This window comes from Netta rufina (genome assembly GCF_964035555.1).
Source record: "Netta rufina genome assembly, chromosome: 2".
Lineage (NCBI taxonomy): Eukaryota > Metazoa > Chordata > Aves > Anseriformes > Anatidae > Netta > Netta rufina.
The window spans coordinates 135,434,880-135,451,469 of NC_140124.1; positions in this window are offsets into that span (position 1 = coordinate 135,434,880).

The following is a 16,590-nucleotide window of genomic DNA, read 5'->3' on the forward strand; positions in this document are numbered from 1 at the left end:
TACGAGTAACTTTATCCCAGCCTAGGTAAGTTCTTCAATGAGAGTTCAGCAACAAGACATCACAATCGCATCTTTCAAACTGGGTACAGAGTTCAGTTGTGAGGTATGGAAAATCAGATTACAGACAGATTTGTTGCTAAATGAATTATAACATGGAAATACAGTTAATGAAAGCACTGTCATTAAGAAGGAACTGGAGAATTTCTTGTGCAGTACACAGTACTACAGACATGATATTATTAGCATTTTCAGACCCATAAACCAACTTGGTCTCAGCAAAAGCAAGGAGGAAATTCCTTCCCCTGTAAAGGTAAATAGAAAATGATTCATAAAATAGGCTAGAGAAGCCAAAGAGCATCTAAAGTTGCAGTAACAGGCAGAAAGAAGGGCTTCTGCAGGCATACCAATTGCAAAAGGAAGACTACGGGAAAAGTAGGCCTGCTGCTGAATGAGTTAGGAGAGCAGGTGGAAAAGAACACTGAGAAGGCAGAATTACTTAATGTTTTCTTCACCTTAGTCTTTACTGGCAAGACCAGCCTTCATTAATCCCAAGTTCCTAAGTCCAATGGGAAAGACTGGAGCAAGGAAGATTCACCCTATATGAAGGAGGATCCAGTTAATGAACGCTCAAGGAAACTAGACATACAGAGGTCTGTGGGGTCTGAGGGGGATGCGTGGTGAGAAAGCTGGATGGTGCTTTTGCAAGGCCACTCTCAATTACCTTTGAAAGGTCATGCTAGTCAGGGGACATTCCCAAAGAGTAGAAGAGAGCAAATGTCACTCTTGTCTTCAACAAGGACACGCAGGAAGATACAGGGAATAAAAGGCCAGTCAGTCTTGCCTCAGCCCCTAGGAAAGTAGTGGAGCAACTAATCCTGGAAATCATTTCCAAATGTTTGAAGGACAAGAAGGTGATTTGAAGTCATGAGCATAGATTTACAAAGGGGAAATCATACCTGACAGACTATTATGGTGAGATGACTGCCCTGGTGGATGAGAGGAGAATAATAGTTATCTATCTATAATAGTTGATGTAATAATGAGTAATAGTTGACTTCAGCAAGGCTTTCAGCACTGCCTCCCATAACATCCTCACAGGAAAACTGATGTATTGGCTAGATAAATGGTCAGTAAGGTGAATGAAAACTGGCTTAAAGTATTGTGGTTAGCAGCATGAAGCTTAACTGGAGGTCAGTCACTAGCCACATACCCTGGGTTCGCAGAGTGCACCAACAGCAAATTTTCAGATGACACAATGACAGAAGGAGAGGCTGGTAAATCAGAAGGTTGTGCTGGCATTGTGAGGCATCTGTATAATCAGGAGAATTGGGCCAACAGGCGCCTCCATCAAGTTGAAGAAGGGGGAACGCAAAGTCCTGCACATGGGAATGAACAACCCCCATGCACCAGAACACACTGGGGATTGACCCACTGGGAAAGTCCCTGAAGGCCCTGAAGTTATTGATGACAAGTTGTCCATGAGCTACCAATGTGTGTGTATCAATGTATATAATAAATATCAGGAGAGAATAAAGGAACCATGGTTGCCCACCTGGGACAATGAGAGGACCAGATCCTTGTGGGCATCACAGCAGAGTGAAGGCACACTTACTGAGTCCTGTGTGTCCCCACAGATCTGAAGGCCCCTTCTGGACTGCTACAACTATCTGCATGCCATTCAGTATAGTCATATTAGACTCAGGCTGAGAACTGAGAATCAGAAGGAGAGCTGCCTCAGAATGCATAAAGCCCCGAGCAACCTGGTCTGACCTTAGAGTCAATCCTGCTTGGAGCAAGAGATTGCTCTGGAGAGCCCCTGAGGTCTTTTTCAGCCAAAATTAGCACAACACTGTTGTTCCCAGTTGACCCCCTGAGAAACCAGCAATATCTTCAAGCACCATCGCACTGGCACAAGGTTTTTTCCCTTGCCTTTGAAGTCACTGGATGGTGGCAGAGGCAGAAACAGTTAACACATCGGGAGAGAGGCTGAAGGTCTGAGCACTCGATATTTCTTCCCGTCTAGGGGCACCACTCAAATCAAACTGCCAAATATTTGCAGGATTTGCAGTAGTGACCAAAGAGTAGGTGTGTATTTAAGTCCCTGATGGGCGATGTAGCCCAGAACTGCCCCTGCCGCCGACCACTGCCCCGCAGGCTCTGTCTCGAGGAATTTTTCACCAAAGCACTTGGCTCCTGATAGCTTGTCTGGGCCTGCGGAGTGAGTCCTGCTGACCTGCCGGTGCTCGCAAAGGCCGCCCTGTGATTATTTTCTGTCTGGGAAAGTGACTTCCATTGTCTCAGCTTATTTATTTATTTCTTCCAAATGAGCGTTTCACTTTCATTTCTGGTCAAAAGTCAGAAAGGAAGCGTTCTGGCTTTTCCCACCAAAAGTCTTGGGCTGCATTCCCTGATGGAGGACAGCAGATTTCTGAAGATTCAACCCATTTTAAATTAGTTAAATTAAAGTTATTATGTGAATCCTTCTCACTTCACAGCCTGCTCCATTCCTACATACAGATAGCGTTGTGTGTTCAGAGCAAGCCTCCATAAAATGTTATATCGATATTGTCACCATCCTTCTTCCTAGGACTTCACCAGGAGCCAAATCTTACATATTCTTTCCCCACTGAAAATTCCCCCTTAAACCCTCAAGAGGTCTGTGTGAACAAGAATCGAGTCCCAGAGATTCTTAAGAAAGGAGTTTCATTTCCACATGCTTGTGTGTGTGTGTAATCAGATCTTTAAAATTGGTTTGAGATACCGGACAAAATGTTCCTCACTAATAACTGGTCTTACACAGCAGAGGTTTCTTTTGAAGTACCAAGCGTGGATACATGATCCTATTTAATGACAGCACTCTAAATTACAGGCTGGTTAATTCTATGTGAATTCTTCTCATCTGTTTCGTATTTCTCGTACACATTACTGTAAAACAAGCTGTACCAATTTCTGTCAGTGAAACCACTGTCCTAATCTACCATTTTTCTTAGAATCTGATAATAATGGTTAACTTTACCTCAAGAGAAAAACCTACAGGCAAACATGTCACACATAGCACAGTTTGACTAAGAACAGATACATGCCACTGGTCATAAAGGGTAAACACTTAAGACATTTAACCCAGCTGAGCGGTACTAAATGGAAGGCAGTGGTCATCTGGCTTTTGAATCACCTAATTGACATGTCAGAAAATAAGCATTTTATTGACAGAAGGTGATTGCAGAGAAAAGTCATTTTTCATTTAAATAGCCAGATACTTCCCTTCCTCCTTCCCTTTGTATTTTAGTGTGGGGGGGAACATTATGTTAAGAAAGCAAAACCACAGTGCCCTGGCCCATTTGTTACGTTATTTTTGCCCACACAGCTACCTTCTGATAGTGATTTTCTTGACTACAATCATCTGGTGAGGATTCTAACACTGAATATCTTCCAAACTATTTTTGCTCTCAATGTTTCCAACTTCAGTACTGACTGCTTTTCAAAAACACTGGCTTATAGAAAAATGCCTCTTGAACTCCTGAACTATATTAGGATTCAACTATCCCTGCAGAAGATGCTCAGATCTTATGCAACGCAGTGATAATGCTTGTGCAGAGAAATCACCCCAGCCTTACCTCAGTGTGAAACAGGAGTAATTACACTGGAACTGCCATTTGGGGTTTTCTTTGGTAGGATGGGGAGGAGATGGGTTCAAAGCAGTAACCTTTTGTTTCTGATGAAACATCAGTCCCAACAGCAGTTTCAGGAATATTCTAGTCTGGGTCTGTGAATACTTTTGGGGTATATTTGCCACAGTTTCCTTCCCAAGTTCTCCTTATCCATAGCAATACACTCACATTAGGGTAGGAGACTGAAGATAGAAATCCCTCAAGGAATGCTACCTGCCCAGTGTCTTCTGCAAGGACCAGCTGCCATCAGCGGGGATATGTGCCAATGTTGCAGTGTCACAGGCTCTCCCCATTCTGGAAAGCCACTTGCCTTGATCTGTAACCAAACTGCCCTGAGGAAAGGCAAGGATGAATGCAAACAAGGAAAAGGTGTCACCACAGGTCACAGTGCTTGCCCCAAGACCTGGATTCCAGCTACGTCATCCTGGGCACTTAGCTCTGTATTTGTTCAATAGAAAAAAGACAGAAACCATCAGAGACAATTAGGTGGGTGGATCTGAATCATCTCACCTCCAACTGGGTGGAGGATACACTGGGACGCCGTGGCAGGACAGCCTCAACAGCCCAGGGAGCAGAAGCTGCAGTCCTTGGTGCTGCTCATCTTCCCCTCCACAGCACAGCTCCAGCTGTTTGTAAGCCCCTGCTTTATGAGGGAGAAGGCACAGAGATTTAAATTAATACTGCCTGGGAGAATACTGTGCAGTGCAGTCAGCCTGGAGAGACACTCGGTGGAGATAAAGCACTGATTCCTTGTGCTCTGAGCCAAATTTTGCAGATCTTGATGTACCTCAGGTCTTTCCTGGTCGGCACAGTTAGCAGTTTCTGTTGATAAGGAAATGTATTTTATCTTTCCTATTTAATTGTAATAGCTCAACACAATGCCTATGCTTTTGGAAAAAAAGAAGATCAGCTAAAACACTACGCCACACCAAGAAGCCCTTTCATTTGTGTGCTGCCCCAATTGTGTTTGTGGCATTCATAACTTTTTCTGCCCTTGAAGCTGCTAGGAATGGAGGTCAAATAATTTTATTTTACTTCTACATGCACTGGGAAAAAAAAAAAAAAAAAAAAAAAAAAAGAATTTACTCATGTTTATAAAGCCCTAACTCATCCTTTGACTCTGTAGGAAAATATTCCCTTTTGTTATTTTAATAGTGAAACGTGATATTTTTTAATTTCTGGTACTGGACCTCTTGGTCCCTCATACTTTGTTTAAAGGATGAAGAGGAGTTGTTAGAACTATCACCATTCTCCATGCTCCTTGTAAGTGCTGTTTTACAATGCACTGATTCAGAGAGGCTCTTAAATAAGTGCTCAGTGGGAATCAAGTGAAACAGTAGTCATGTTGGCTTCAGCACATCAACTTATTTTTAGGATTAGAGGATTGAGCATGAGTTTTATTTTCAGAAGAAACATCCAATAATAGAAATGACTGTCGGTTTTCTATTCCCTTCAAGCTTGTCTAGCAAAAGCAGACTTGTGTTGAGTATTCAAGCCAATTTGTATTTTAAGAAACACTTGTAGAATTTTTTTTTCATCTAGACAAAATACAACATTCAAGTCAGTGACAAAAAGGTGTATGAGCAGATAAATAAAAAAGCAAATCATTGCCAAAGTAAAATGTTACAGTATTAATTAGAGAAAAGGACCCTTAAAATGTCACCTTAGTACTCATTACTAATAATCAGTGTTATGAATTAATTACAGTTTGCTGGGCAATTTACTCAGTAACTATCTAGATGCTCACCCTGCCCTGGAGAGCTTTGACTCTACATGTTTTCAAGGTTTCTTCTGGAAATATATTTTCTGGACTGGACAAGGAGTTAGACCATTCATCTTCCATCCACCCAACCATAATTCGTCTTCAGAATATGTTATAGCCACTCATAAGGAGAAACTTAAACAACAGGTATGTTGGACTGTCACCATAGCTGTCTGTGTCCTGGAACAGGATCTCTCCTTGGGGCACTTCCTATGTGAATAGACATCTGAACGAGCCCGGGGGGCTATAACGAGAGGTCTCAGAACAAAGATAAGTTGATTATGTGTTCCAGATTTGAAACCCCCCAATGACATCACGCCCCCACTTCCCAAGATCATTTGGTGTAACATCTGTGTGTAATGCTAGTGCGGTCTTGATAGTCACTGGAGCAAAATCTCAAGTAACATCTGTGGCCTCATTAAGAACCAGGCCTGTTTGCCTTCCTTTAAAAACTACTTTTGGCTTGTGTCACCCGCTGATTTGTGACTTGTGTCTGTGCCTGCTCCATTCCCAGTGTTTTCAGCAAGTTGAGAAGTGTTCACCATCAGAGACCAGTAGATCCCTGCCCCAGCTCTGATCTCTTCTGACCTGAGCAAAACTAGAAAGAAATGCTTACTAACCCAAATCCAAGAGCATACGATTTCAGCAGTTGCAGAATGTTCCTGCTTGTGCTTCAGTCCTGTATGTAGCACTGGAAAACAGCCTGGGCAGTGTTTCCCTGGAACTAATTACACCAAATTCTCAGAGGCATCTGGGGATCTAATTCCCACTGATTTCACGGGATGTCTAAATCTCTTTGTGAGTGTAGGTGTCTCAATCTAAGGATGAACATCTATTCTCAAGTTACTAGTCCTGGGAGAGATGTCCAACAGGAACCATAGGTTCTGCTCACTTGCAAACTGGCAAGCGTCAAACATCTCATTCGGTTTCGTTCATTACTTTCAAATAAATCACACTTTTCTCTGGAAGCTGGCTCGATTCAAAAAGGCCTTGTGTCCAAATATCCACACAGTTTATCCTTACTCTTTCTCCTATAAAATATTTCCACTGCATTTTCAAGAGACAGAGACAGCTGATTATGAGTCCATACTCATGTACCCCCTCTCTTTCCACCTTTGCCTTCCCTACTGCAAACAACATACAGCTTTCTCCCCGCCATTAGCCAAGCATAGAACACAAAAAAATAAAGCTCATTATTAATTTTCTGGTATTTCCTCTCTCCATCTCTTTTCTTTTTGCTTCTGATAACTGTTGGAGCTCCCAGTGTGGCCCGTGCTCAGGGGTATAGAATATAACTAGATGTTGCTCTCTGGACCTGCAAGCTGTTCACCTTTGGGTCTCATCAAAACAAACTAGATCTTAAATATCTCTGCCTGTGCAGGCTTCTGAAATACCAGGGTTAGACTTAGTGACATCTCAAAGCATGAATTCAGTGTACAACTAGGAAGAAATAACTGTACACTACAGCAGTATATTACATTTGCCCGTGAAAAATACACTTGGTTTTGGCCACATATTCCTTATTTGAAATATAAGCATGTAGGGAGAAGAAAATATCTTTTATTATAAGATTATCTTTTATTATAAGAATTAAAATAATTCTGAAAACAGACATGTTTTCACCTGCTGCCATGTTCAGGAACCTCTGTTATCAGTCAACCACTGTTTCTGACAGTTTCTTTGAATCTCTGAGTATTTAAAACTACAAATCACACGCCACTGTATAGGGTCACAGGCAGCCATGAAACATTAGGCTCCCCAAAAGTGGGGTGCAGGTAAGAGCTGCAGCATGGGGTGTGGTGGTGGAGATGAACTTTCCCCATATCTCTGGTGTCAGACAGAGAGAAATTGAGGGAAGGATGAAAAAAGCCTCCATCCCTTTCTTCCTCTCCACTCCCCCACAAGGAAATCTGAGCCAGTATCACGGGGCTGGCACAAAACCTGGGCCTGATTTTTAGTCTGTTAATACATAACACAGCTCTCTTGAAACCAAACAACACAGTCATTAAGAAATGTTAGAAAGGACCTACGAAGCAAGCAGGGATATCCTTTTAAAACCTATACTTTTTGTGTCATGCATCCATATATATACCTTGCTGTCCAGCTCTCTCAAAGATGACCGTCCTTGAAAAGAAAAGGACCTCTGCAAAATACTGTCTGTGTGCACGATAGAAAATAAAAATGGGGTATTCACTTGAATAGGAAGTCCACCTCCACTGAGAAGGTCGTATGAAATCTGGGAGCCAACAGGCAGCATGGTAGTTCTGTTTTGGCTCATTTAGTTTTGTCGGTGAAACGAATCCACCAGAGGCAGAACGCAGCATCAAAGGTAAATCCAAATCTTTTGGAAATAAGCTGTTTCAAATCCCATTATGGGGAACAATCCCAGAAACGTGGCACTATTTCTATTCTGAAGCGGGTAATTGCCATGAGCATTGTCAACAAGTCATCATCAGACTTCTCCCTATTTTCTTAGCGTAATACTACATGCAGACATCTAAATAACATTAGTAGATGTGGTTAGGACTTAGTCACCCAGCTGTGGGTATTTGTGTGGCAGGTACCTGGCAGCTGACCCCAATTCCCTGTAGCTTAGGAGAGAACTGTTTGGTCGGGGTTCCGTTTTGTTAAAATAAAAATAATAATAAAAAAAACATTATTTTGACTTTTCAACATGCCTGCTCCAGACTAACCAGATCAGCCTTTATAACTAGCCTTGTTAGCTGGAAGGGAGATGCACTGATCTGAAGTCAGGGAGGGGGAGAACAGGGGGCTGGACAAGAAGCCAAATTAAGCAAAACAAACAGGAGCTTTGGAATTTCTGGGGAAAATCCCATTAGACACTTTTTCCCCACTTTTTGTGGAGCTGGTGCAGAATTCTCCCTCCATGCAATGAGTTATGAACTACACCAGCTTTGTGAGTTTGCTGGCACCAAGCTAAGGAATCGGACAGTTTTTCACTTTTGAAGTGACTACTGACTAATTTCTAAAAACGGCCGCTTGGAGCATGTAGTAAGCACGCAGAAAGGAGTTCTTCTTTCCAGATCCATGGAAATGTTTACTCTCCCTCTTCTGCCTAAAATAAGAATTATAGGGCAAATTTCTGGCTGGTGAAGTTCAGCATAGCTTTGCTTTTGAGTTTCTTGGCATTTATCCACCTTCTGCCAGCTGAGAACCTGGGCTGTGTCCCCTCTGCTTTCCAGTGAAGCTGCCAGTACAAGGAGGAGAGCAAAGGTTGAAAGAGGCCAGTTCCCAGCTATCAGCTGCAAGCATTTCTGCACTTTTCCCATTAAAATGCAAGCTGCCTCAAAGAGATGAGAAACAGGCTCTTATGTTCAGCCTCAGCCTGCAAATCAGAGTGTGGGACCACAAAAGTCCACATAAGAAAACTCAATTCCAAAATCTGGGCCTGATAATGCAATTAATAAATCAATGCATCTGCAATACATGTTAGGTCAAATTATAGTTCCAGCAAAAGAGATATCAGAATTATAAATTTCCTTTCAGAATTCCTGTAAATACATACTTGTGTATACACATGGATCTACTTGTGTGGAGTTTAGATAAATAAATACCTTTCGTTTGTGGTAAGTAAAACCAACACAGTTTAGACCTATAAATTTCCTGGGAATGACAGAGCTCCTATTAAAATATTTTCTCTGCTGTAGAATAAATGGAAACTGAAATTCTATGTCTATGCAATATGCAGAGATATAGAGACATTCACGCATGTGGTTATCACACGGTATCATCTTAAGACATATTGTTTCCTATTTTGTACAAAATCGCATACAACTTATATATTAAAGGACAATAATGCTGTGAAGTCAAAGAGTTAAAAGTTAAGAGATACTAAGGTTAAGGATGCCACTGTAAAAAATGTTACCCAGTACAAAAATTTCAGCAGTTCAGTTATTCATCCCAGTTTGGAACAAAAAGAGAACAAAAAGAAAAATTCTGTCACTGGGCTTCTAGTGGCTGGGAATTCTGGTTATTCATCAGCCTTTACCAGAGGTTTCACTTGCCAGCAGAACATGCAAAACCAAAAGCAAAAACTCTAGAGAAAAGGGTGCTGTAGCGTACAGGAGACACTTTTGCCATCCTGATCCTTCCTGTCTTCTTCCTCTCCAGCTCCTCAATCTGGATCTGCTCCAGGCCCTGCTTTCTTCATTTGAAATGAATAAATTTTGTCCAGCTGCTCTTATACCTTTATGTTCCTCACCGCCTGTTTCATACCCCCTCCTGCCCTAGTGAAGCAGCTTCAGGAAAAGCCCTGCTCAGTCTCTGCCTGTTCGACCTGAGTCATGCTTAGTGCAGGCAGAATATTTGGGATAATAGCTGCTAAACTTCAGGCAACCCCTACTGAGTTGTAGCAAATTGAACTTTTTCAGGAGCTCACAGCTTCATCTAATTTGACTACCTTTTCATGGGAACAGGAAAGGGCATACTCTGAGCCCTGAAGTAATTTTCAGACACAAAGTCCAAGCACAGTGGTGCTAGAGTTCATCTGGGAGAGGGCTATAAATCTTCTTGTTTTTAACGTGAGCAAAGACTACTCATTTTTCTTATTTTCGTATTGATAGAAAAGTCCAGACCACTTAATTTGTGTATTTTCCTAACTAATTCAATGTGGCGTGGGAAACTTCAGGCCAAACACTTATCTTCAGTAGTTACAAGTGTAGGGAAGATGAACTTTTATGCAAAGCTTTCAAGTGGAAACTGCACTTACCAACTCTTCCTAGAGAAACCTGTAAAATGTCCCCTGTTACTATCTAATGGAGAGAAACCCAGCAACAATTTTAGAAGAAATGTGATATCAAATCGGTAAAATTTAGAGACTACTACTAATAATAACACCTGATAATGCCTCAAGACTACAGGAAGAGCCCTAGTCTCTGTGTGAAGCAGGCATCTGGGCATGCTTGTGCGCTTGTTCTTGAGCAAATCCCCGTGCTGTGTTCAGCAATCCTTGGCCAGGACCTGAGGTACCAATTTCTCCTTCCCTCTTGGCCAGGGGGCTCAGCAGCCCTCCTTGTCCAGCAGCACAATACCATGCACGATGTGCCCTGCGCAGTCCCTACCCCTTCACACCACCCATGTAGTCCATCTGTAGAAGGCACACGGCTGTCAATCAGAAGGAAACAAGAACCTGGCTGTCAATCAGAAGAAAGTGAGAGCTGGAAATAAAAAGACCCTCCTTTTTTTTTTCTGTTCTCAGCTTCTCAGTGCAGCAATGGTAACTGTGGAGAGATGAGAGTTCTCTCATCATGGTTACGAACATTATGGGATCCTAGAAGGTGTTGTAGGTGCAAAGAGATTAAACCTTGTCCTGTGAGCATGACCAGGCCATGGGTATCTAATAATGGTGCACCATAGCAAAAAGCAAGGTACAAGAAAAAAAGTATTTGAATTTATCTGTTGGGGTGAATTTACATTAGTACTATCTGACTCTGTGCTTCAGGTATTATAGAAACCCTGAAGAAGTTTGAGGGACATTTACTGAGGTGATGACAACTCTGGGACACATCACCAAGGTCTTAAGGAAGGAGCTTGGTTGGATATATCAGCTGGTGGACTTTGCTGCAGTGATGCACACCAAAGTCAAAGGGATGGTACCTGATTTATTGCAGTGAGAAATGGAGATCTGGCCTCGGGGGCTATAGGCTAAGAGTGGCAATTGGGTTGGTTTACATCTTTCATTATAAAAATATAATAAGTAGAGGAGCCATTATGCTCCCTGGGGATGACAAACAAACTCAGCCTTATGCAGCACCAGGGTGAGAGAGGTGTGAGAAGGGAAATATCAGGGAGCCACCTTGGCGGAGATTCCAACCAGAATGGTGGAATCAAAATAGGAAAGTCTGAATCAGAAACAACAGCTGAAAATTTAACTACCAGTTTCTGCAGGAAGGGGAAAGAGGATGGCTGTGGTCACAGTTTCTCAGAGGACACGGCGTGTGCTCTGTCAAGCAGGAGCCACCAAACACCTGCGCACAGCGCGCCCCGCATCGGGAGGCTTGGCTGAATGTAAACAGGCAGGTGAAGAGGTTGAGATGATGAAAGACAATAGACCATTACCAGAGACTTAATGGTGTCGTAAAGGAGATAAATGTCTTTGAAGTAGCACCCTTAAAACATGCGACCTCTAAACTGACCTTTCCTTTCAGATTACGGTATGCGGATGGTTTTATACTGGCCGGTGCAAGCAGAGCAGGAAGAGCCAAAGTCTCAGCCCCTGTGCTAGGGAAGTACTTGGACACAGCATCCATCTAGATAGCTCGTTGTTTACTTTAGCTTACCAAAAGTAAAACTCTGCCACGATTACTGCCTTTCACGACACAGCTCTCACACTCCAAATAAATCACATTTATTATTTCCATCCTAGCTCCATTAGTAAGACCAAGTTCTGAGGACCTAGAGCCAAGTCCAGATCCTCCCTCCAGACAACAGAGGCTTCCTCTGTACTGGAAAAGCACTGTTATTTGTGTATGTCACCCAGCAGGATAGTCTGGAGAAGGTAGCATGTGTTACACAGTGTGCCATTTACCTGCGAGGGACAAAGCTGAGGGTGGCTGGAAGGGATCACCATCAGAAACCCATCAGAAACAGCAGAGATGCAGTGAGCGAGAGTGCAATGGGGACTATGTGAAGATAAGCAGAGCTTATCTGTTTCTCTTTTTCCAGCTGGGAGCACCCCAGCATGAATTAGCTTTTTTTTTTTTTTTTTTTTTTTTTTTTTCTACATACTGTCACAGCACTGATTTATGCTATTTAGAAGGCAAGCTCCTCTAGTCACCGTCAGTCTTTCTGCTCAGTGTTTGCATGGTGCCTGGTATAATGGTACCTGAACCCATGGCTGGAGCCAAAAAGGGTAATGAAAAAGCTGAAAACATTATTTGAAAAGTTGTGTGCATGAAGTCTTTGTTCCTTTATACCACTTTGAGAAAAAAAAAATAAAGAAAAAAAATGAGTTTTGTCTGAATCTAAACACAGAGTCATCTCAGGTCTGCAGAGGTGGATGGGTGCTGCTAAGCAAGGAAAGAAGAACAAATGTCATCAAGTGAGACCCCTAACCCATTTTAGCACCCCTACAGCCTTAATGAGAGAGGTCTGAAGGTCAAAGCCAGCCTAGCCCAAGCCAGCACTGCACATGCAAGCAATTGCCAGGGCTTAAAGGACCAGGGCTGTTCTGCGCCACCCCATGCATGGCAATGGAGCAATGCTGGGGACAACAAAGACAGCAAAGCCTGACCTGCTGTTACGCCTCTTGCTCTGGTTGTTCCCACATCCCGCATGCAGCTCCCTGCATTTCCAACCCCGCTCCCGGAGCTATGCGATGAGGCACAAGCATCTGCACCTATTTGCAGCCACATGAATGCAAAACTCAGGAACGCGCCCTGTGAGCAAGTGCTGCCCAAGCCAGAGAGCTTCCTGAAATAATTCCCTGCATTTCTGTCCCACCTTCATCGCTGTGGCTGAGGACGTGTTGCAGCCCGCTCCGTCCAGCTGGCTCGGGGTCTGGCAGGGGGTTGCCCCTGTGTCTTCTCCTCCTTTTACTCAGCCCCGGTTTTGTGGTGAGCCGGTAGGCTGCAGGAGAGCATCAGCACCAGGGCAGTTCTGGCAACCCCTTTTAGAAAAGCTCCATGCTGTGTGAGGCAAAAGGAGGGTGTTGGGTAGGATCCCTACACAGAGCCAAGCCTAAAACCTTTTAAAGTGAGAAGAAAAGCTACTGTTTAATTACAAATGAACTTTGGTGTTAAATTGGACTTTGGTCTAAATCAAAGTAAATCTATCAGCCTTCTAGGAAACTAGTGAGGAAGTTACACAGATTTATATGTCCCAAGAACTCAATCTGTTATTATTATACGATTGGCAAAGGGTTGTTTGAAGTTAGATCTTGCTTTCTCAAGCCTTGCCATTTAAGTGCCTCTGGGTTGCCAGAAGGTGGGGGACAGCTTGGAGGATGGCACCACTGCTGTTGTTCCCTAAACTGCTGCTTTTGGCCCCAACAGGGCATGAGTTATCAGGTTAGACAGATCTTTTCCCTGGTGGGCTTGTCTGCCACAGGTACTCACAATACACCCTAAGTCTGAATGGCATGGGCCTCAAATGGTTTGGGGTGGGGGTTGGGTTTGCTTTGTGCATTAACTAGCTTCAATCTTCAGTCCACAGCAAAGCCAGTGGTATTTGCCCTGAATGCAAATTCCGCCATCAGACAGAGCTCTTTAACTTTCCCTGGTTGTGCCATGGCTGGAACCAGAGGGTGGCTGAGATGCGGGGAGCAGGAGGCACACGAGGAGGGCACCTGGGCAGGGGACTTGTTGCTCCTCCAGAACCCAAACAGAGCCCAGCACTGGCATGTTTTTGACTCCGTGCCACAAGCATTTGCTCTCCACAGCGCTTTCTTAATTTGGCTAGATGGTATTTATCCCCTCCTTGGGAGAGACGGCTGAGACTCCAGGCAGTTTGATTTATGCCAGTTGTTCAATTTGTGACAACTGCTGTCAACAGCTGTTCATTTTAATTACTGGTGGTGGGCCCAGATGTCTCAAAGATGAGCTCAGTGCCACATAAATACAAGAAATACAGATAATATTAGCAGCTCAGCTTCCTTTCTAGGGGAGAAGTATGGGGCAACCAACTGCCCTTTCTTCCCAACATTTCTCCTGCCTGCCCATCTTCAGCACAGCACTTGAGGGAAGGGCAGGAGGGGGAGGTGGATTGGCATTTTCCTTCCTCTTTGCTGATGCACTGCTTGTCACCTCTGCTTCCTCACTAAAATCGTGGTTTGGCTTATTCATACTGTAGATATGTAGCAGCTTGCCCAGAACAACCCCCTCCAAGCCTTTGGTGCAAGTGGGACACAAGACAGAAACAGCAGAGCTCACTGCCCACCCATGTTCTCAAAAATGTTATTAGATCTCATTGCACCAAAAAGGCAATCTTCAATGCTAAAAACATCGTAGCAGAAGCATCTTTTCTAGGCCTTCATTCTGTAGCTGGATATACAACTCGCTATAGGGAGAGGTTGCTTCACAACAGTTTGAGAGTCTCCCCTGACCCCAGCTGTAGCAATACTACTTGGGCTCAGAGATGTGGCCTTAAGGTGATTAACAGGGACCAGGTTCTGGCCTGGTGAGGGGATTTTGGCAACAGAACACTGGCTATGGCCATCACAGAGCAGCAGAGAGAAGAGGGTGACTCCCAGGTTGTGCCCCCACTGTTGCCCATGTCAGATGCCACATCACCCGTATGGGAAGGATCAAGGGGCTGGGGATTTTGGCAAAACTCAGGAGGGAAGGGTCCAGAGAATGATAACCAGCCCCTGAACACCCCTCCCCAAGACCCCCAGCAAGAGGCAGCCTGACATGCCATGGGTGCTCATGTTCGGTGGATAAAACCTGGAATGTGACACCCCTAGGTCCGGGGCCAGCTGGAGGCAGGAGGACAGAGCCGGGAGTGCGTTGCAGTGCTGGTAATCACAGTGGACACATACGGTTATATTTAAGTGCTGAATGTCTGCTGGCTGGGGAGGCTGAGGCAAGACTGGACTTGATTAGACGTAATGACAAAAATGGACCAACTGTTGCTGAGAAAGCCTCTGCAGCAAAGTATTAGCTCTTTGTTATTGAGATATTACTGTCTGAGGCTTCGCTGCTTTCAACTCCCCATCGTTATCTTTACAGACTTCCACTGCACTTTAAATAGGTTCCCAAGTTCAGCTTTTTGCCCTTGGCCATAAATTTAATGTACTAAATATTTTCATCTGCTGTAGAACACACCATGTTTCGGAACTGGTTACTTTGTGGAAAATAAATGTGGTTTGAAAACAGGACACACTTTTGCAATCTTTTTTTTTTTTTTTTAGTATAAATCTTTTCACCCTAAAAATGTCAAAAAAGGCATTTTTGTTATCCACTGTCTCAGTTAATGTATAATATTTTTATCTTTAGTTATACAGTGAATGCTGAGTAGTGTATATTTTCATATCTAAAACCAATAGAGAAAAAATTAAGAAATATTTAAATTAATATTAAAATACAGTTGTATTTATTTACTTATAGAGTTACTTATTTTCCTTGAAAAGATATAATCAATTTAATGATTTTTCAGGGTCCATTTAATATATGTATATTTGTATGTTATTACATTTATCCACATGTAGTTATACCCAAAACAATACACTAACAATGTATTTTTGTTGTGATTAAATATGTTTGATTATTGTCTCTAAGACACTGGAGTTATTTCTTTGTTGAATGGTACTAGAGAAACATAGATGGTTTCAATATGCAAAATTGTAGATAGAACTAAATAATTGTATGTTCTACAAATCACTATAATGTATAATTTAGTTCTTTGATCAAATTAATGGAGCTTTAACTTAATTTAGAGTGTCTCTGAGTGCCTTGCATTTACCGGCAAGTGTAGTAGCTTTTAATCTTTACGCATTAGCTAAAAACCTGCTGAGGACTCTGTACCTCCACAACTGAGTTTTCCCAGATTTATGGAGGCAGAGGTAGAACAGGCAAGAAGGAACATGCCTTTACCTAATGGCCAGGAGACTTCACGGAGGGATTTTTACATGAAACAGCCACTGGATGAAAACCAGTGATAGAAGCACAGAATCACAGAATAATTTAGCTTTGAAGATACCTCTGGAGGTCATCTAGTCCAACCCCCGCTCAAAGCAGGGCCAACTTCAAAGTGAAATCCAACCTCAAGTTAGATCAGGTAGTGCAGGGTCATAACCAGCTGAGGTATGAGGATCTCCACAGACGGAGGTGCTCTGGGGTGCAGATACCAGGACAGCCCCTGCCAGCTGAGTACCCTAAGTCACACATTTGGCTTCATTTCCTACCAGCCCTGTGATCCCTGCAAATCTGTCTGTGTGATGCTGCAGCTTCTCCAGGGACCTACAGGCCAGAGAGAGATGAGGGTACTTGCCTGAAATGTGGGAATGTGGTTTAAAATCCCCTCAGGCAGAGGAAGCCTCAAACCCTTCCTTGAATGGTGGTCCATCTGCTGTGGCCAGAAATGCCGTCGACCACAGGCTTTCTTGTCTTATTGATTCAAGTCCTCTGTCTGTTGCTAAAACCATACGGATGCCACTGCATCCCCTTCCAGCAGCTGCACCCCCTCAGGGGAGCGCTCCAGCCC